The following is a 22,492-nucleotide window of genomic DNA, read 5'->3' as shown; positions in this document are numbered from 1 at the left end:
ACACTTGACACTTACTAGCTGTGTGACCCTGGGCAAGTCACTTAACCCCAACTGCCTAAAAAATAAAAAAAAGAAGGGGCAAGAGAAGGAACCCTGAGATTGGGCGACAGCGAAGAAGCCAGTTTGGCTGGAAGATAGAGTGTGTGAAGGGCAGTAATATAAAATAAGGTGACAAAAGTAGGTTTGAGCAAGATTGGGAAAGTCTTTACATGCCAAGCTGAGGAGCTGGTATCTAATCCCATCGGCATTAGGGAGCCAGTAACCTTGGATCTATGGACAGATTCCAGGAAGTCTGCAAACTTGCATAACAAAACAAAACAAAAACCATAACTGTATATCAATAGAATGGATTTCCTTTGTAATTCGACTTACTTTAATTTCATTAATTTAAAAACATTATCTTGAAAAAAGGGTCCAAAGGAGTGCAGGTCACACACACACACACACACACACACACACACACACGCACACACACAGGTACCCTAAAGCTTCCTGAACCCTACAGGTTATGAAGCCAGCTTTTCCGAAGTCTAGCATTAAACAGGGGTGCCTCAAAACGTGGATTTGTACCAACCAAAAGGACAACATCTGCCTCCTCTACACCAGCAATTGTTGTATTAAGTAAATAGTTAGAGCGTAAATCTGTGCCAGCTCCTGCAGTGGGGAAGACTTCTTCAGTACACAAGGAGTCAGAGTCTACTCTATTAAGTAAATCTTTGATAGATATGAGGGCTTCTGCATCCACCAGACCTCCTGCAATTGCTGCCACATCATTGCCCTGAACTGTCTGTAACATTCCAGCTACACGAGAGAGTGCATCCTCCCATGAAGTGTAAGTTAAAAGCCCTTTTTCATTTCTGACCATTGGCTCAGTAAGTCGTTGCCGTTTCAATCCATCATAGGAAAACCTGGTTTTATCAGAGATCCATTCTTCATTGATATCTTCATGCATCTTTGGCAAAATCCTCATTACCTCTCCTGTTCTTGTGCTGAATATATTATTACTTCCAACTGCATCCATAACATCGATAGATTCTGTCTTTCTTGTTTCCCAAGGGCGTGCAGTAAAGGCATAGGGCTTAGATGTAAGAGCCCTTACTGGGCAGATATCAATAATATTTCCAGATAATTCAGACATGACCATTTTTTCAATATATGTTCCAACTTGCGTTTCATTTCCTCTTCCTGTTGTACCCAATTCATCCACTCTCTCCTAACCCCTATAGTCAATCAATTACTTCTTCTACTCAGGTTTGAGTCTTCACTATGCTACTTACTCTCAGTGCGACCTTGGACAAATCATTTAAACTCTTTGGGTCTCAGTTTCTTTATCTATAAAATGAAAGGCTTGCACCAAATGACTTCTAAGGTCTCTTTCAGTTTGAATCTATTACCCCGTTGTATTGGAAGCTGGATTCAAGTTCACCCCATAGAGTATGCCTAGGGGATAAGGAGAGAGGGCATGAACCTGGCAACTTCCAGGGACCCTTGCGGCTCAACACAGAAGGAACTGGCACTTCAGGATAAAGCTACAAACCCTGAGTGACCCTTTGATTCCTCTCCCCTCTGACCCTGATGCCTACACCCCATCACAGCGGCAGTGGGCTGGGGCATTGTGTCATTTATAAAGAAGAGGCAGTTTTTACTCTCCTCCTGCCCTTCTTCTGACTCTTCTCAATGTGTAATGAGTGGCCTTACCTCTCTGGGACACCCCTCACCCACCAGCAGCATGGTGACGGGCACAGGACAGCTACCATTGTGGTTATTTGTGCGGTTCCACTACGATCCTTGAACTCACTCCTGTCCCCTTCTCTACATATGTCCAGTTCAGCACCTTATCCCAAGTACTTGCCTGGGTAGCTGGGACAGCCTCCTAACCGTACTTCTGGCTTCCAGTCCCTCTTCACTACAAACCATCCTCCACATAGTTGCCAAAGTGATCTTTCCAAAGCAGGCATTTGATATTGTTACCTCTGTAGGGTTCAGGAGAGAGGAAAAGTTTGAGTCTTTGAATCAGGGTGACTAGAAGGATGGTGGTGCCCGCAACAGAAATCAGACTTTTATTTCTTTATTTAAATCTTTATTGATGCCCCACCTTTTTTTTTGCATCACTTCCATTTCAATATATCCTTTCTGCCTTCCTCTCCCACAGAATTATCCTTTATAACAAGAATGGTGCAATAGCACCCTTTTCCCCCCTTGGTTAAAAACAGTTCATCATTTTAATACCAAAAGTTTCTTTAAAAAAATTTATCTGTATCTTTTCCTTATTTATCTCTCCCTTTTCCACTCTAAGAGAGCCAACCCTTATAACAAATAATATATTTAAAAAAAAGAATAAAGAAAAAGAGGAAAACCCCCAGTAAAACAGGTCAATGCAACAAAAAAAAATCTGACAATATATGAATTGTTCCACACATCTGAAAAAAGTGATAATTTTGTTTCTTATTTTCTTCTTTCCTCAATTTCTTTTTCTTGCTATTGTTACTACTAACATTTCTAGCACCATCCCAAATAGTAGTGTTAATAAGGGTATCCTTCCTTCATCCCACGATTTTATTGGAAAGACATTAATCTCCGTTACAGATCACATTTTCTGTGTTTCTGTTTCTCCTGGTACCCTATCCCTTCTCTGAAGGTGCTCAGTCTCCTAACTTGACCCTTTATCTTCTGACAACCCTCCCTTGACAGTGTCCAGTCTCCTGGTTCTTTTCCCCAACTACAATCCCATCCAACTTGTTCTCAGATAAAGTTTAACTGAGCTACCCAACAAGAATTTTAATGGGTTGCCTAATGAATGTAGTACACATACTGTCGCAATGTCCTACTCACTGAGTAGCAGGTGCTTATTCCCATCTGGATTCCTGAATCTTTAGGAGCCCAAGAAGACCAGAAATTCTGGGCTGTAGACTTAGGGTCAAATCTACGGTAAAGGGAGCTGGGTCCCTGATAATAGTTGGTGACTTGGGGGCCTTTTAAAGAGTGCAGAGGCAAAACTTTGTGTCTTCCAGCCTTCCAGGGTTTGAACAGAGAAGTCACTGAGGGGGGATCTGACCAGAGGAGCTTTGGGCTCCCCAGCACTAGCCCATGAAGGTAGACTAAATTATCTTTGCCAAAGCTGATAGCCTTGGAGGAAGCTTTGGCCCTTTAGCTGGGCTACAGCCACACTCACCACATACCCATTGAGATCACTCCCAGGAAGGAGAGAATGGGGCTGCAGGAGAGAGGGAAAGAAAAGTATCCCAAAGAGGCCCGTGGCAGAGGTGCTTGAATCATTGTCTTCAACTTTTTTTGGGCTTTTCCAATAGATCAATCAATCCAATAGTGTCAGGGTAGAGACTTGGGTGTTCGGGAATCATATTTCATAATTCTAACTCATAATCTTATCATGGAGCTAGATATCCTTGACCTTATACACTAAGATCTCTTCCTTCCTCCACCTCTATCCTTCAGTCACTTTGAGGATGAGAGGAGGGTCAAATTGGCCAAAGGATTGATCATGAGAAAACATAGTCCTTAGTGAAGGGATGGAAAGTCTAGGGAAAGGCACACAGTGGGGATTCCTGGACTGAATCTAAGGTATGGGGCAAATGTAGATGCTTGAGTTCAGTGAGGAGGTTTTGGGAAGATGGACATATCCAGGTTCAGTGTGAGGTATAGGCAGATGGGGATGTCCCTCCCCTCCAGCTACCTCTTACATGAATCACCCTATTTCTAACAAGAGCAATGTAATTGCTTCGTTATAATGTTTACACAAGTGTAAACCTTGTGATAAAGTAATAGGTCTGGCCTAGGGGAATTCTTTACAATGCTCTCCATATTTCCCACCTTAGTCAAGCCTATCTTCTCACTGTCCTTAGCACCTGCCATGCATCCTGGCCTCCCCATCTTTTCATCTATGCCAACTTTGTCCCTTCTTCAGCTCTTTATCCTGGAAGTACCTGCTTATGTCCACTCTCTTCCATATTGCCTTGTCCTATAGTCCTGTCCATAGTCATCTTCCTTGCCATTTCTAGCTCTCCACCTTTGCTCTCAAAAAGAAGGATCAGGTCACAGCTGGCGTGCTATGTCTGGAGCAGGGTGAGAATAAAGTGGATGGAAGAGGGAAAAGCTCAGTCTTTACTAAGCTTCTGTCCTGCCATGGTGGAAAGGGAAGAAGAGGGACCAAGTTTCTACCTCACTTCCTCACTTCCTCCTTGATTACTCTCCACCCCTGTAGCCACACCTGTGGTAGTTTTGCTCCTGTGTATTTTCCAACTCTACTGCCAAAGACTCATATGAGGGTTTCATCTTTGCAGTTAGATCAATCCTTTTGCCTCTAGCACGAGGCCCATTGAAACTACTTTTGAAGGAAGCTATTTCCCTAAATGAATACTGGGTCATCTTGTAAAAGACCCCAAGTTCCAATACTCTTGCTTGGCCATCACACAACCTTGACTTAGACTCCCCTCCCAGAATTCTCACCAGTGATACCTGGCTTTCTCCTCAGGCTTGGGCATTCCTCCAAGTTCTGTCCCTACACTCCCTACCAGGAAGTTATCGTCAGTATAATCAATGTTGAAATCAATAACATTTTATTGCCACTGTAAGCCACTCTCCAAAAGGACCTCTTGGCAGAAAGACAAATGGTCCTGACAATCTCCCCATCCCTACCTTCTCTTGCACCACTTATTTCTCTGAACCTGGTATGTGTTTCCCCATCCCAGGAAATAGGGGCCCTCATACATCCTTTCAAGTGAGTAAAGGAGGTAAGAGCCCTGGATATGGCAGTCTTAGCCAAGTACTGTACTTAGCTGTACTTAGCCAAGCCTCAAGGAGGAAGAACTAAGCATGTGCTCAGAAGTGCTCTAGAAGAGCTTGGGGTAGAAGCAAGGCAAGGAGAGTGAACTTGAATGGACTCAGCGTGGTGCTGCTGCTGATTATTTTCTCAACCCAGGCACTGTAAAGGGCAAGACTGGTGAAAGTCTTGGTCTTGATTGCTGCCATACAGCCACGGTCCCAATTCATGATCCCAAACTGGTAATAGACATCCTGAATCTGACATATTAGGGGGCCACCTTGGTCGCCCTGGGGAAAGAAGAAAGGCCGGTGAGGAAGAAATTAGTTGTGGTGAGACTTCTAGGTCTATGAAATAGGGAAGCTTAGGTCCAGTGTGGTTCTTAGGGGTGGGAAGACCTGGGTCCAGTGTAGGGTACTGGGGATGCTTGGGTTTCTTTGGAGTCATTAGGTAAATAGGGATGACTGAGTTTTATTGGGCTGTCTCTTACCACACATCTTTCAGCTGGATATAACGGCGTGAGTACACAAAGCATGTCATTGCGGTAGGTTTCAGAGTCTGAGAGCTGCCCCAGGGGACCTTGGACATTTTCATACCTGTCTAAGTCAGTAATTTTCACTCTTCCCTCCCGAAGTTCCATGGAACCTTCTAGGGCTAAAGAAACATGACAAAAAGACATCAGTGTTAAAATAAGGGACACTGAGAAGTAACAAACAGGCTGTTGTCAATTCTTGTGTAACTTAATGGTCCCATCTTGATTGGTGCTCATAACTAAGGAGTGCAGAGTGGCCTAGAGAGCCATGCCTCCTGGTCTCCCCACATCTGTTCTTGTGGTGCCCACTCAGCCACCTCTCCTTTTTTTTTTTTTATGCTGGGATTCCTAACTTCTTCCATGTTGCCTTCCTCTGTGGACTTCCCCTAAATCCAGGAAAACAAAACAAAACTAGGTGTATTCCTTTGTAGCTCTTGTCTTTGTGTGGGTTTGCCTGAGGGTCTGGGAATCAGAATATCACAGATGAAACAGTGAAATCACAGAATAAAAGTCTAAATGCCATATCCTAGCATTCAAGACCCTTCTCAGTCAGCTCCACCTTTCCACTCCTGTGCTCCAATATGGACATTCTTCTTTCCCCAGTCAAGTCCATCTACTCACTGTCCCTATGCTTCTTGGCCCACCTTTGCTCATGCGGTGCCCACTTTGCCACCTCTCCATCTCTCTATCTTGGGAATTATAACTTCAGTCCAATCCCTTCCATAGCTCTACACAGAGTGATCTCTCTCCTTGGAATTTACTGCTGATATCACTTCTATTCTAAGCCACTTTTGGTATAAGGAATCCTACTTAATATTGCTACCAAATGTTCATGTCTAGTCTCCACAGTGAAATGGAAGCTTAATAGTGGCAAGGCTTGTTTCTTATATCTCTTTGTACTGAGTCCTTGCACAGTGCTGGGAAGGTGGCATCCTTTCTAGAGAAGAATCATGGATATCATTTTTAAATTTGCAGAGGACTTTCTATACACTATAGAGAACTGTCCTGGTGTAATGCCAAAGTGCTTGACTGAATCCAGAAGAAAAGGGTTCAGGTGTGTTCAAAGGCACACCTGCCTTTGACGCTTCTGATTCTAGATTTAGAGTTGGAACAGAACTTACAGGTAACTGAGTACAACCCGCTTATTTTTACAAATGAAGAAACCGAGGCCCTGAGAAGTTAAGTGACTTGCCCAAGATCACATGGCTAATAAGTGGCTGAGACAAGATTCAAATCCAGGTCTTTTTGACTTCAAGTCCAACACTCTACCTATTATATACCATGTTGCCACTTATTTGCTGTGTGAGTGGGCAAATCACTTAATCTCTCTCTGAGCCTCAGTTATTTCATCTGTAAAATGGGGATCCTAATAGCACCTACCTCACAGGGCTGGTGTAAGGATCGAATGAGATAATTCATATGACATCCTTTACAAACCTTAAAACACTATATGAACACGAACTCTCATTGTCTCACTTGAACATCACAACATCATATAGTTACTGTTGGTATTATTATCCCCCTAGGAGGTAGGTACTCCAGGAATAATTATCCCCATTTTACAGAAGAGTAAACAGGGGCTTAGAGACGTTGTGACTTGCCCATGGTGACATAAGTAGTAGGGTTGGCAACCAAACCCAAGTTTTCCTTCCGTGAGGCTTCTCTCTCCAGTGTATTGACTCACATTCCACCAGTCTGAAAAACACCAGTTTGAATTGAACTGACTTCCTTCTCCGAAGTCCCTGATAGATTTCCTGGGATGGGGATGATGCTTTGAAATTTTGTCTAAGAGGCATTGTTCTTGCAGTTTCTGTGAGGGTCCAGGGAGTGAACTAAAGAGTAGAGAAATAAATGAGATCTCTCAACCGAGCAATGTTTGGGAGCAAAAGAGGGAATGACTAGTGCTAGCAAGCAGTGGAAATCCAAGGTCCTTCCAGACTGATGGCAGTGGGCTTGGCCTACCTAGTGAGGGAGATGCAGCCAACTTTTCAGTGGTGTCATCCAAGTACATGGTCCTAGCACCCTTAGATAAGGCTTACCTTGAGATTCTCCGAATTTTCCCCATCCTGTTATCTAGCACTGTCTGATTAATTTCAATTCCCAGGATCCTAGTGGGAGGCAGACCGGTGAAATATGTCTTCAGTATGGGATTGGTTGGCTCAGCTTTACTACGGCAATGTCTGCAAACTGGTAAGGAACATAGTCAGGCCTAATGTAGATTTTAGTCACCTTGGGGTAGTATTCTCGGTGCTGTAGAAATGTGGGCATGAAGCGAGTGGTTGGGTAGGCATAGACAGAACCAATCATCACACTGTAATCCCAAGTGTCATTGGACCTGATAGAAAGAAAGCAGATACCCAATGGCCTTGAAGTCAGCAGAGGCCCTCCATTGTTGACCCCGTGGGTCCATCTTGACTTTTCACCAGCCCCACCCCTAAGAGAGCACTTACAATCGGAAGCAGCTGGCAGCTGTTATTATCCATTCAGGCTGGATTAGGGTGGCACCACACCAGTGCTTGCCTTTATACCAAAGGCTAGCTTGCCATGGCCAACGTCCACGCCGGGGTTCTATGGTGAAATCCCGGGGTCTGAGCTTTGGACGTCCACATACTGTGGGGGGAAGTAAAGGTCTCCTAAGAACAGGCCACCAGTCCTGCCCCACTGCCTTCTAATTCCCAGCCAACCTTCCCCTGAAGAGCTTGGCATTCTGGCTCTGTTTTTAGTTAGCAGGTCATGCCCATACCAAGGACTAGGCCTCCCTTTCTTCTGAGGCCCCTGGCTTCCTACTTCTACATCCCACTTCCTCATGTCCCTTACCTGAAACCTGTTCCATTGCCAGGACACCTGCCCCTTTACTCTCCTCCCTCCATCTAGTTTCTTTATTTTCCAAAATTTTAGACTTCTGGACCCCAAGTCTTACCTTCATACATATCTTTATCTCGTTCATCTGGCAGAGGGGCAAGGGAGAGAAGGGAAAGTTGTTATTGGCCACAGACTTGTCTCAGCAATAAATTGTGTGTGTGTGTGTGTGTGTGTGTGTGTGTGTGTGTCTGTCTGTGTGGTTTATGTTGGGAATTAAGTTCTTCCCTCCTCAAACCTTGGGGGAGGTTTACTGCTGTCCTCAGCTCTGTCCCCCTACACTTAGGGGGTCACCACTGCCCTCAGCTCTGCCCCTTATACTTAGGAGTCACTGTTATCCTCAGCTCTGCCCTGAGCTCTGCCCCTTTCACTTGGGGGGTCACCGCTGCCCTCAGCTCTGCCCCCTGCACTTGGGGGTGGTCACCGCTGCCCTGAACTCTGTCCCCTGAACTTGGGGGTGGTCACCGCTGCCCTCAGCTCTGCCCCCAGCACTTGGGGGGTCACTGCTGCCCTCAGCCTGCCCCTGCACTTGGGGGTGGTCACCGCTGCCCTCAGCTCTGCCCCCAGCACTTGGGGGGTCACTGCTGCCCTCAGCTCTGCCCCCTGCATTTGGGGGATCACTGCTGCCCTCAGCTCTGCCCCCTGCACTTAGGGGGTCACCGCTGCCCTCAGCTTTGCCCCCTGCACTTGGGGGGTCACTGCTGCCCTCAGCTCTGCCCCCTGCACTTGGGGGGTCACTGCTGCCTTCAGCTCTGCCCCCTGCACTTGGGGGGTCACCACTGCCCTCGGCTCTGCCCCCTGCACTTGGGGGGTCACTGCTGCCCTCAGCTCTGCCCCTGGCCGTCCCTGCTCACAGGCCTGGTCAATCTGCAGCAGCAACAGGGGCAGCAGGAGGGCCAGGCGGGCCCAGGCCATCTTGTCCTCGGCCTGGCTCTGGGGGCTGGCTGCCCTCCCCTCTCCTTCCCTCAGCTCTGGGTAGCCCTCTAGCGCCCCCTGCAGGTGTGGAAGGCTGCCAAAGCCTGGAGTCTGGCATGGGGGTGGGGTGGGGGCAGGAGCCTACCTGCTGTCTTGAGGCCCTGACCAGCTGCGAAGGTCTCTCCCCAGCCAGACTGGCCTCTGCCTGTGCTCTGGGCTGAGGCAGGGGGCTGGCCCCAAAGACCTGACCCCAGTGCACCGGAGCCCCAGTGCTGGTTCCCAGTCTTCCCGGCTCTTGGGCCCTGTCAGTGGCCCAAGTTTAGACCCCCAGACCTCTTCTAGCAATGGCTTTCTACCTCCCTGTCACACTAGGGTCAGGCAGGGCCTTGGCCTTTTTTGCATCCCTAACCCGAGTGGTGGCTTGAGCAGTTGGCAGCACCTGGTTCTCCCCCGGAGCATGCTGGTAAACGTTTCATAGTGCCATATGTTTAATTGCCAACATTTTCGCAAGTCGAAACAACCAACAAAGCGGTCCAGCCCTGATTTCCAGGGTGCAACAGTCAGCTCTCCCAAGCAGAACTGAGCTGTTTCCAGTGTGCTCCTGAGTCATTGCTGCTGGAGCTGGGCTTTCCAGCATGCTGAGATGGGGGAGTGAATTCTTTAGAGGCATTAGGGATGCCCTGGGTAAATTTATGCAAATCCACGGAGGTAGGAGAGAGCAGGAGAAGATTGGCAAGGGCAGGCAGTCCAGAAAGGCTCCACCACAGTATCTCTTAAGAGGCCTAATATTAAGCAAAGCTGGAAGGTAAGCTGGAGCCAGACTGGAGAATTCTTGATTACTAGGAAAAATTATCTTATTTTTTTAAAGAAATGTCATTCTATGTTTTGTATATTCTATTCTATCTTATAATATGTTTTATATTATATATTATGTTATGTTACATTACACAATATCATGTCATGTCATGTCATATCATATATGATATGATATGATATGATATGATATGATATGATATGATATGATATCCCCATTTCACCCCAGACTGACATTTCACAGACAGGCCTCTTAAACTGATCAGCATGGGAATTTTGACCTGCTCTACTTCTGACTTGGGCAGATTTTCCCCTCCTCAGGCCACCTGGTTGCCTTTGTCCCCAAGGCTTCACTATACTGCGATGGACTTATCAGCCTAGCTCACTACGGCTCGGAAGTCCCAACCTCTAGAGATTCACCAGTTTTAGTTTCCCTTAGTAGCTGAGACTACAAGTGTGTACCACCATGCCTGGTTATTTTATTTTTCAAAAAAGTTTTATTGATGCCTTTGGTTTGCACTTTATAATAATTTTTGGTTATATCCCCACTAATCCCACTTCTCCCCAAACCCTTCCCCACAGAACTGAACTCTCCTTTATAACAAAGAAAAGAAGTAGGAACAACTGATCACAATTACTTAGAACTCAGGTTCCTTTTGGTGTGCCTTTTTATTTCTTTTGTTATAGTCACTATATATGTTCTTCTGATTTTTTTCTGCTTGCTTCCTCATTTTTCACCTGGCTGCACTACTTTGAGACTTTTCTGATTGATTTCTCCACCGTGCTCCAGGAAACTCATTATTGGGATAACTTCTTCATTCTGGAAGATTCCATCAACGTTTGGACTCTACTTCATCACTTCCCTCTATCTCTCTGACTGGAGAGTGGGACCGTGATCTCCAAACTTTCATTTAAGGAGAGAGATCAGCTCAGACATTTCATTTCTCAGGGAGCTTCACTACTTTGGGACTGACCAGCTTCTCTACCATTCCCCTAAGTCAGGTACCTTCTCCTCCTCCATCTCCTCTTCTCCTTTTCAGCCTCCTTTGGTATTTTGTCTTCCCTCATTAGATTGCAAGTTCCTTGAGGGCAAGGACTGTTTTTTTTTCCCTTATTTTTTTCCCTAACATTTAGCACAGTGCCTGGCACATAGTAGGTACTTAACAAATGCTTGTTGACTGATTGATTGGTTCTGCTTATTTTTACTCTATCAGTTTATATCAGTCTTCCCATATTTCTCTGAATTTTCATATAAATAATTTTACTGCACAATAATATTCCATTATATGCATACACTAAATATTCAGTTACTCTTCAACTGATGGGCAGTCAGTTTGTTTCCAGTGGCCTGCTTCAACAAAAAGTGTTGCTGTGCATATTTTGCTGTAAATGAGGCCTTTTATTATATATTCAGTAATAGGATTGCTGGGCTAAAGGGTAAGAACAGTGTAGATACTTTGCTCAGATGATTCCAAATTGCTTTCCAGAATGGTTGAACCAATTCAAAGCTCTGCCAATGGTGTGTCAGCATGCTTGTCTTCCTTTCCAGTTTCTGTCATCTTTTTCAATTTGGTAAGTGTTAGATGAAACCTGAGTTATTTTAATTTGCATTTATCTTATTAATGTTTTAGAGCATATTTCATACAGTCATTGACAGTTTGCAATTCTTGTTTTAAAATTTATTCGTTTCCTTTGAACACTTATCAACTCGGGAATGTATCTTGGGCTTATATATTTGTGTTGATTTCTGATATATCTTCAATATCAGACTTCTCAGAGATGATTGATGCAGATTTTCCCCCACTCAACAGTGTCTCTTATTCTATCTACATTGATTTTCTTTGTGTAAAAATTTTACATACCTGAAATTCTGTATTGTATAAATAACTACCCTCTACCCCTTGTTTAATCAGTAATCCTCTCTCTGACCATAGCTGTAAAGTGGTACCCACTTTTGTTCCAGTTTTTTAACCAGTTACCAAACAGTTTTGATGATTGCTATTTACAATATCATTTGAGGCATGGAAATTTTATTGTCTCTTCCTACCTTTTTTTCTTTCAATCAACATGCATTTTTTGTAAGTTTACCCAGTGCCAGACACTGTGCTAAATCCTAGAGATATAAAGAAAAGGTATAATAGTACCTCCCCTTGTGGGGTAGCTAGGTGGCACAGTGGATAGAGCTCCAGCCTTGGAGTTGGGAGGACCTGAGTTCAAATCTTGTCTCAGATGCTTGACACTTACTAGCTATGTGACCTTAGGCAAGCCTAAGTCACTTAACCCAAACTGCCTCACTAAAAAGGCAAAAAAAAAAATAATACCTCCCCTTAAGGAGCTTACATTTTTAATGGAGAAGACAATGTGTATATGTACATACAAGTTTATCTATAGAACATATACAAAATGAATGCCAGGTAATTTTTAAAAGGGATACCTTAGCCACTGGGAGGGAGTAGAGGGACCAGGAAAGGCTTCAAGAAGAAGGCCATAGTTTAGCTAAGTCTTGAAGGAAAGCCAGAATTCCAAGGAGGTAGTGTTGAGAAAGGAGTACATTTTAGGCACAGGGCCACATGGCCTCAAAGGGGAGGAGTCTCTCTCTTTCTTTTTTTTTTTTGAGTTTGTTTTTGCTAGGCAATGGGGTTAAGTGACTTGCCCAGGGTCGCACAGCTTGTGAGTGTTAAGTGTCTGGTCTGAGACTGGATTTGAAGTCAGGTCCTCCTGACTCCAGGGCAGGTGCTCTTTCCATTGCACTACCTAACTGCCCCAGAAGGGAGGAGTCTCCAAAGCCTCTATGCATCCAGCATCATCTCTTAGTGGCACCAGATGCTATGACAGCAGCTGGCATAACACCAGAATAAACTGAAAGTGAGAATGAACTCGGCCGTTTTGAAGATGCTCCTAGTTCTTCTTAAGGTTCTTCTTAACCATGTGGTTAGCAGACCAGAACCAGTTATAGAATATCCACACATGTTCCCCAATCTCTCTGAAGCCCACATTATCACAACTCCCCACAAAGTGGTCCCCTCAGCTTCTCCATGTAGGGGAGGTGTCATCCCAGGTGCTCTGGGCATGTTATATTTAAAACAGAAAGGGCTTATCATAACACATTAACAAATAGAACATTATCTTGTACTGTCCTGGGTGATGGAGACAATTTCATGGGACTGAAGAACAGATATTTCACATTCACCTCAGATCTGCGCTGTGGGAGCGGTTCATAAAATCTGGATCTCCTGGTTAGCCAGGCATGGCTCTTTAGGACTTCCATGTTCAGTATGACCCTGTTAGTAAGTCATGTTTCTCCAAAAGTGGCAAAGTTGCTGGAAGCATTACCTGCTGGTCAGTGATAACCAATTTAGGAACTCTACGCTCTTGAATTTATAAGATTACCTTTTGGGAAAGAAATGCAAAACAGAAGAGACAGCGAGGGACTTCACTTTTCCATCTCAGGCTCTATCAAATACATTATATTCCGTTCCATGTACTCCAGGGTATAGATGTCATGGTTGCTGGGCCTCTAGCAGAAAAGAAATATCTCCTCTCTCCTCTTCTCTCCATCCTTCCCAATATTTTTCCCTAAAAGTTCATCACCTCTGGTGCTGAATGTTCCCCTTTAACAACAAGCCTCAGTCATATGGACACATAAGGACTAGTCACAAATCATTGTGTCATCTCAGCAAAGTGAAGCCCCTGTCTATCAGTAACAGGCCAGTATGCATCTCCAAGGAGCCAGAGCACATGCCCAGTTCCATGGGATTGCCCTTGTCAAGCAGATTAAAGGATTCTCCCCTTTCCCCCACTACACATATACTTCCCAATTTTAATTGGTAAAAGCTAGATTATAAATCAGATATTGGCTATCTTCCTCCTAAATACTAACCAGCTCTGAGGTTTTAGGTTCTCCAGTGTTTGTATCCTAAGCCTCTTTTATTCTCCCACATAGATGATAGAGTGAGGAGAAGCAAGTTGAACCCAAGGGGGTAAAGTCATTATCTCCTCATTTTTAAAAACCACATTCCTGGGCTTTCCATCTGCAGATGTAGCCAGCCAAAGTCTCCGAGGACCTTTAGGCCCTCTTTTACATATAAATCCTACATGTATTCTGTTGTCTTCCAGATATTTTGCGCATTTTAAAGTTATTTTGCATTGGAAGAATTTGCATTTTACCTAGCTAGCAATTTGGATGTACTGGAAATAGTTGAAGAGGGAATTAATTTGATCAGATTTGTGCGTTAGGAAGATTGCTGTGGTAGTGGTGTGAAATTTATATATAGAGAAAGCAGGGACTGGAGCCAAGGAGACCAGATAGGAAGCTATTATAATACTCTAGGCTAGAGGTTTACATTTTCCCACTTTATTATAATGAAATTGACAAACATGAGCATTTCCACATACAAAAAAAAAGGAAAAAAAAGAACTGCATATAAAACTGTGCCTATTGAGGCACTATTGATTTTATTTTTAATTTTCTTAGCATATTTCAAATTTCACATGGTAGTTCTATCACTGCTCTTTTCTTCTGTATCCCCTTCTAAACTTCCTTCTCCTCTTTTCTGTGTATGTTTTAAATGATTCATTAATTTCCTTCTATAGTGAGATTGAACTGATCTCTATGGGCCATCTCAGGCCATCTCTATGTGCCCAGAGCTTTCTTCTAAGCTGCCAAGGACTCCAGCTACATGGTGATTCAACATACGGACTCTTTGGGAACGTCAGGCTTTTTGGTTGCTTCTGGCCATGTGCTGAAAGAACTTGTCAATTGTTGTAATGCTGAAAATCTAAAGTGGTTTCTTGGTCCTTCCCCATCCCATTACAGTAGCAGGTGTGTGATGGTGTTGCAACAATTTAAAGAAGAGGTGGCTTCTGGTTTGTTTTCTTCTTTTGATTCTCTGGCTGACATCATCTAATTCCTGGACTTCTCATGAGGGGGTGGGGTGAATCCTCCCCATATGGCAGCCAGAGCAGCAGCATTCAATGAGGCAGGCTTGCACTTGAGCCCCTGGGTTATTTTTTTTCTCTTCCAATTTGGGCTTCTTTTTCTGAATAGACAGCAGACTATCAGTCTCCTGGACGTGTCCAGGCTTTGAGGTGACTTTGTTGGTATGAGGAGTCTGTAGGTGGGGCTCAGAAAAGGAACATAAATACCCAAGGATCACCAGTTAGGCAATTTGTTACTCAAAGACACATGAGCTCCTCAGCCCTTAAGTCTCATAGGCAAATATGTATGGCTGCATACAGTGGCATATGTACCTCTGCCAATAAGGAGCCAATTTGGGTCCTTATATCTGATAGTTGTTGCTGGGCAGATTCTCAGGGACCAAGGAGGAGTGGGTGCCTTTGGGGCAGTCAATCAGGTCATAGAGGCTTAGCTTGGAACTCTCCTTAGTGATCACACTGTTGCTGTTTTTCAGTCATTTCAGTTATGTTCAACTCTTCTTCACCCCATTTGGGGTTTTCTTGGCAAAGTCGTTTGCCATTTTCTTCTCCAGCTCATTTTATAGATTAGGAACTGAGGCTAACAGGGTTAAGTGACTTATCCAGGGTCACACAGTAGGTGTCTGAGGCTAGATTTGAACTCAGGAAGATGAGTCTTTCTGACTTCAGGCCCCACACTTTCTCCAGTGTGCCATCAGGTTGCCCTTTTGCTGATCACAACGGCATTGCAATTAGGAAAGTTTGCTAACATTGCCTACGTGGATTGGGTGAAGTCTGATCAACTGATTATAATCAGGGTAGCAATGAATTCATTGCCTAAATGGAGCTAACCAATCCTGTTACAGAATATGTAGGAATTTGCTCATACATAGCTAGGTCATTCAGTGGTCAAACATGGAATCACTTCTGTCAGCTAGGACCTAGCAGTAGGCCAGTCCTTAGAGTGGGTTTGAGAGAAAATAGCACAACTTATTACCTGGCCACATCTGAAGAATTTTCAAGAGCCAAAGACTTTTCTAGGATGTGATAATTCCTACTGGAGATTGGTAGAGAGGTGGGCCTTCACTGTGAAGACTCTTAAAGCCTCATGGGCATGAGGCTTTAAAAAAAAAAAAAGCAGAAGGGCAAAAATAGACAATTTGTTTTGAACCTGCTGGTACCATTTGGAGATTGTTGGAGTAAGAAATGAGAGCAGAACTTTGTCTACTGCTTTATAAATGTCCCAATGTTGGTGTTTGCAGATCTAAGCAAGCCCCTCATGCTATACTGAAGCCTGCTTGGAGTAACAGTTAGTAACCGTTTTATATTAAGAAAGTGATGGCCATCAGAAGCATTTGACGGTAGAGGAATCATTGACCATAAGAGTATCCTATCCACAAATTGGAATTCTTGCCTTTGAAGTCATTGATAAATTCTGAGATTGTATATAGAGTTTAAAGACAGCTGGTGGTTCAGTGGATAGAGCGCTGGGTCTGCAGTCAAGAAGACCTGAGTTCAAATCCAGCCTTAAACACTTCCTAGCTGTGCGACCTTGGGCAAGTCACTTAACCTTTGATTGCCTAACAAAGTGGATCTACTGGAGAAAGAAATGGCAAACCACTCTACAATCTTTGCCAAGAATACCCCAAAGGGGATCATGAAGGGTCAGTCATGACTGAAATGGCAACAACAACATGTGGAGTTCAAGTGTGGGCAGACAATAGTCCATTGGATATTTCATTAGCACTGTTAGATGCTGCCAATCAGTGATGGGTAGGGCACTGACCAAATGGAAATGCAGTGTTCATTACCAGCTAAGAAAAACCAATGGGGATGCAGAGGACCTGCACTATTGGCCAAAGGTTTTCCTTATGAAAGGAGTAAAGGTGATCTATGACAGTTAGGGAACCAGACCACGAAATCATTAAAGGATATGAACATTGTAGTATTGGACCAATCTTTTCTGTCCTCCTTGTCCTGTGATAATTGGCAGCAAGAAAACTTGCAGTATGAAGGCCTTTGAGAAGTGATGGTTCTTGGTTTTGGCTCTTCCCAGACTGGCTGGTGTTGTAGAAGGAAGATGATCTGCTATGGGCCTCTAGGTTGAAGAGGGGCCTTGAGACTTCTCTTAATTAGAACCAGCATGAAGCCAAGAGAGCATGACCCTGCTTTTGTTGTTTCTGTTATCTCTATTGAGTTTATTTTTTCCTGTTTTTAGGTAAAAGAAATCAGATATGATTATGACCTTATAAGCTTCAAAAGGTCAGAATATTGAGTCACCAGAGGTCTGGGAGCTAGAGTCCATACTGGGGATTTCTGGAAGCCAGATGATGAGGAATAAAGTTATCAACAACTGTGCTGACCCAGCCCAGCAGTAGAAGAGATGCAAATTCATCCATCCATCCATCCATCCATTCATCCATCCATCCATTCATCCATCTATCCATCCATTCACCCATCCATCAGCTATACCTTATTTGAAAGTGATCATGGTGGGGTGAATGCTATGCAGTGTGTTCAGCTTGAGCCCTCTTTTCCCAGGACTGGGGTGATATAGAGGAGAATGTGCTTCAGGTTTTGGGGGCAATTATAAATGTAAATCACTGTAACTTTTGTTCCTGTTATTTGTTGGCAGTAAATATCTCTTTCTGAAAGTGTGATAGTGATAGAGAGAGACACATACACACACACACAGATAGGCAGACAAATAGGGACAACTGAGTCAGAAATAGAGAGAGAAGTGATGGGGAGAATGTGCCTCAAGATATTGGGGAAACAATTGTAATTTTGGTTCTTGATATGTATCTTGGCAGTAAATATTTCTTTGTGAAAGTGGTTGTGTGTGTGTGTGTGTGTGTGTGTGTGTGTGTGTGTGTGTGAGAGAGAGAGAGAGAGAGAGAGAGAGAGAGAGAGAGAGACAGAGACAGAGACAGAGACAGAGACAGAGAGACAGACAGAGAGAAGCGACAGAGAGGTGGCAGAGGTCAAGAAAAGAGGATGTGATCCTCAGGGATACAACCTTTCCTCCCCAGAGGGCTCCCTGTTATACAACTATAACTGAGCCAACGTAAAGTAGAAGAAGCTAATTGCTATCGCTACATGGCTGTGACAGATGATATCTGGGGAAATTTGCCAACGCTTCCAACTCTCCCAGGACTTACCCCACCCCAAGATGAGGAGAGATCTGAACTTCATATCTATCTCCTAAAGGAGCATCAAAAGGTCTAAATAATTCTTCATACTTCCCTTGTGGTCACTCCCAGTTTTAAACCCTTTATAATAGGCAGTTAGGACACTCAGAAAATGAACCTCTTAAGGTCTCACATCCTTTAGGAAGTGTAAATGCTACCACTCCAAGTGTGAAAGGGACAACACTTTAATGCTTCATTGTGTCTGTTGCTGGGCAGTTGGGGGGGAGACTCAAATAATGAGCCCTGACTTCTTCCCCCTCTCCCCACACCCCATGTTTAGCAATATTATAAATTCAAAGACCTCCTGTCCTAATAATTTTGCAATTATTTGGATTTCTGAGAGCTGCAACACCCTTATCTCATCCTGGAGTCCTTGATGCTGTGTGACTGATATTGTTTCACATGACTAATGTGTCTTAATTTGTTTTCCCTTTCTGTTAAATGAACAGTCTGTTCTTGAGTTACAACTATAATGTAAGATTGTAAGTAATTATAGATAACTGCTTGGACTTCTGTAGAAGATCCTTGGAAAGGCGCATGAACTACTAGACTTCTATTTTGAGTTGAGATTCTTGGCTTGGTAAAGGAGAATCCCTGCTGGTCAATCATCTACTACGTAATTATGGGATAAATTAATAAATTTGTGTTTTCAATAGATTTAATTACCTAAAACACAATGCAAAATGACTCCGTTTATTTAAATGACCTAAGAGTCTGTTGTATCAGGTTTCCCATGTAGGTTAGGCTAGTTCTTCTGAAAGGTGACAAAGTTTTGCCTCCCTTAATGGCAGCTTCCTGGTAGTCTTTTAGCCTACATCAGTAGCTTCCTCATTGCCTGTGGAGTTAGGACCTTCCAACTTGGTTGATATTCCAAGGCTGCCAGATCACCCCTTTGTCTCCCACTGACTGGATTTGTTTCTGTATGGAGGTGAGGGGAGCTATGTGTTTACTCATGCTAAATGCTGCTATATCCTTATTAAATGGTCTTTTTATGCCATGGTTAAGCAAACCTTCTGGGTAACTATTGAATGATCTAGAGTCTCTCATTTAGGTCCAATACCAAACCTAAACTAATGAGTAGGACCTGAATCAGACCTACCCATTACAGGGGGGCAAGACCTCCAAGGACCTGAGATATCAAGGCCTAATTTCTTTTTATTTTTTTAAATTTTATTTATTCTTTAAAATTTTATTAATTTATTTTGATTTATCAACAATCACTTCCATATGCTTTTGAGTTGAAAATTTTTCTCCCCCTTCCTTGCTTCCACCCTCCCCAAGACGGTGCACAATCTGATATAGGCTTTATCAAGGCCTAATTTCTCAGACATGATTCTCAATCCCTATCCCATGGGATCATCTCACCCCAAGCTAGGGATGTGGAGGAGGGAAGAAAGAACATCATTTTCCTTTCTTTTCTTCTTCTTCTTCTTCTTCTTCTTCTTCTTCTTCTTCTTCTTCTTCTTCTTCTTCTTCTTCTTCTTCTTCTTCTTCTTCTTCTTATTTTTAAATTAAAGAACATCATTTTCCTAGCCTATATCCTGAGGAATAAACACCAGAAGCATTTTTCATTCCAAGGAGAACTTTTTATGAAGGAGAACTCCCAGTGCTGACTGGGAGTCCTTCCCCCTAGGGTTCTGAGAAAGGGAGTGGGAGACAAAGAGAAAGACAGAGACAGAAAGAGAGACAGAAACAGAGAGAGAAAGAGGGAGACAGAGACAGAGAGAAGTAGAGAGAGAAGAAGGAGAGAGAGAGAGAGAGAGAGAGAGAGAGAGAGAGAGAGAGAGAAGCAGATAGATTGCAGCTCAGAATTGGAAGGGATCTCTAAAGACCTCAGGAGATCTGAGTTCATATCTTACATCATTACTTACTAGCTCTGTGATGCTGGGGAAGTCACTAACTTCTCTGTGCCTCAGTTTCCTCATCTAAATGGGGATAATAAATTATACAAATAAACATATTAAATGAGGGTAAAATATGGATAATAATAGAACCTGCCTCAAGGGTTGTTATGAGGATCTAATTACTTAACACACATAAAAGGCTTTGTAATGCTATATAAATACTAGCTATTATTATTATTACTTGAGTGAGTCCTCTTCTGATTCTCCAGTTTTCATGCCCATTCTCATCATTGTGTATTTATTTCATCTCTGTCCCTCTGTCTCTCATTGTTTCTGTTTGTCTTTCTGTCTGTCTCATTTTCTCTCTCTTCTCTATGCTATTTATGAATATCTTGTATTCCCTTAGTAGAATGAAAACTCGTTGAGGTCAGGGCAGTTGTTTCACTTTTGTATTTGTCTATTTTGTAGTAGTAGAGGCTTCATAAATACTTGGTGTTTCATTGAATGATTCCCTCCTCTCTTCTCTTCTCCCCCAGAGGGTCCCCAACTAGTGGTCACTGAGCTTCAACATGAAGACTCCCTGGGATAGGGAAGGTACAGTTTCTCAAGGCAGGCAATTTCACTTCTAGATAGCTCTAATTGTTTGGGGTATCTTGGGGCACAGTGGATAGAGTGCTGGACCTAGAGTCAAGAAGACCTATAGTTATGAAGACTCTCTTATTCTGTTTTGTTAATGTATGTTTGTAGGAATATGATTTTCCCCCTGAGAATTGTTTTAAATGCATGCCAGAAATTTTAATATCTTGTTTCATTATCATTTTCTTTCACATAATTATTAATTGCTTCTATGATTTGTTCATTGACCCACTTATTATTAGGATTTCACTGTTAAGGCTCCATTTGGGTATGCATCTTTTATTTGTGGTCTCTTAATTGATTACTATTTTTATGGTGTTATGGTCTGTAAAGGACGTATTTACTATTTCTGCCTTTTTACATTTGTTTGCAATATCTCTGTGCCCTAATATATAGTCAAGTTTTATAGAAGATGTATGTGGTGCTAATAAATATGTATATTTTTTAGTATTTAGAAGATGCAAAAATTTTTTTAGCTCTACTTTCTCCAGAAATTTGTTCAGTTCTATATTTTCACTTCTTTTTGCCTTTCTGTTAGATTTGTCTAAAGCTGAGAGAGAGAGAGACATTAAAATCTCCTGCCATTATTGTGTTACTATCTGTCTTTTTGTAGTTCAGCTAAAGTTTCCTTTATGAATTTAGATGAGAAGGAATTTGGGACATATGAATTTAATATTGATGTTGATTTGTTGTCTATGGTTCCTTTCAGCATAATGTAGATTCCTTGTTTATGTCTTTTTAGGCTTCAAATGTTTGATTTTGTTTTATCTGATAGCATGATTATAACTTTGGCTTTTTGAGATTTACCTGATCCCCAGGGCTATTTTTCATGTGAGCTGCTACCTAGCTATACTCCCCTCTTTTGTACTTGTAAAGTTTATTTTTTGGCTCAAGTGAGAACTTTATATTTATCCCTATTTTAATATCATTTTTTGGTAGGTTTGGCCTATCATTCTAGCCCAGGGGTGGGGAACCTGCAGCCTCAAGGCCTATTGATATCTTTTTAAATTTTTGACTCTGTTAGCTGTCTTTTCCAGTTTTATACCATGTGCAAATTTGATAAGATAAAAATATTGAGCAATATAAGGCCAAGGAGGCCTTTGAGACACTCTGCTACAAGTGTTCATCTGAATTGACATCATACCATCAGTGATTATTCTTTGGGTGCAATAATTAATGAGGATCCATATTCATTACGTGGTACTATCATCTAGCCTATATCTCTCCATCTAGTTCACATGATTAGTACAAGGGTTTTTATCAAATGACCTGCTGAAGAGGTTAGAGTTAGATCTTCTAGCATGGACTATGTCTTGGACTTAGCAAATATGCTCTGCCCCTTCCCTGGTATTTACCTGTATTCACTTGCACACCATTTCAGACAGAATACTTAGCTACACTTTGACTTGGATTCTCAAGACCCTACCCTACCTTGACATGCCCTGCTTCCTCAGCCTTCCTGTCCCCTTCCCACTCTCCCCTCCCCCCTTGCAGCTTCTCTGACTCTGGGAACGGTTCAGTCCCAAGGAAAAGGATCTGCAGTCGGAGAACCTAGTTTCTTCTCAAGGACCTTTGTGGAAAGAGCTCTGAGTTTGAAGTCTGGCTATATGGGTTCAAATTTCAGAAGTGACCTCTCCTCCAGGCTATGTGACTATGGACAAGTCACTGAGCCTCTTTGAATCTGTTTCCCCCATTACAAGATGGAGAAAGAATTTGGTGTCTCTGGGTAATTGAGCCATGTATGAGTTCAGGACCATCTCCCTTAGCCAGGTTCTAGTCTTCTCTGATGCCTTGCAATCTGTGGTCCATGGTTCTGTCACCACAGCATTTAAAAAATCCCAAGGAAATAATTTAAAGAACTTTGGTGGGTGAATGGGATGTCCCAGTGAAGACTTCTCAGTGTAATTAAGGTAATGAGTTCAGAAGGTAGTGTGAGAAATGAACTCTCAGAAGTGAAGTTTCCTCAAAGGGTCAAATAATTCTTGATTACTACTTTCAAAATCCTCCCCCA

The sequence above is a fragment of the Phascolarctos cinereus genome, unplaced genomic scaffold (assembly GCF_003287225.1).
Source record: "Phascolarctos cinereus isolate Bilbo 61053 unplaced genomic scaffold, phaCin_HiC Scaffold_4;HRSCAF=312, whole genome shotgun sequence".
NCBI lineage: Eukaryota > Metazoa > Chordata > Mammalia > Diprotodontia > Phascolarctidae > Phascolarctos > Phascolarctos cinereus.
This window is presented reverse-complemented; position numbering follows the sequence as displayed.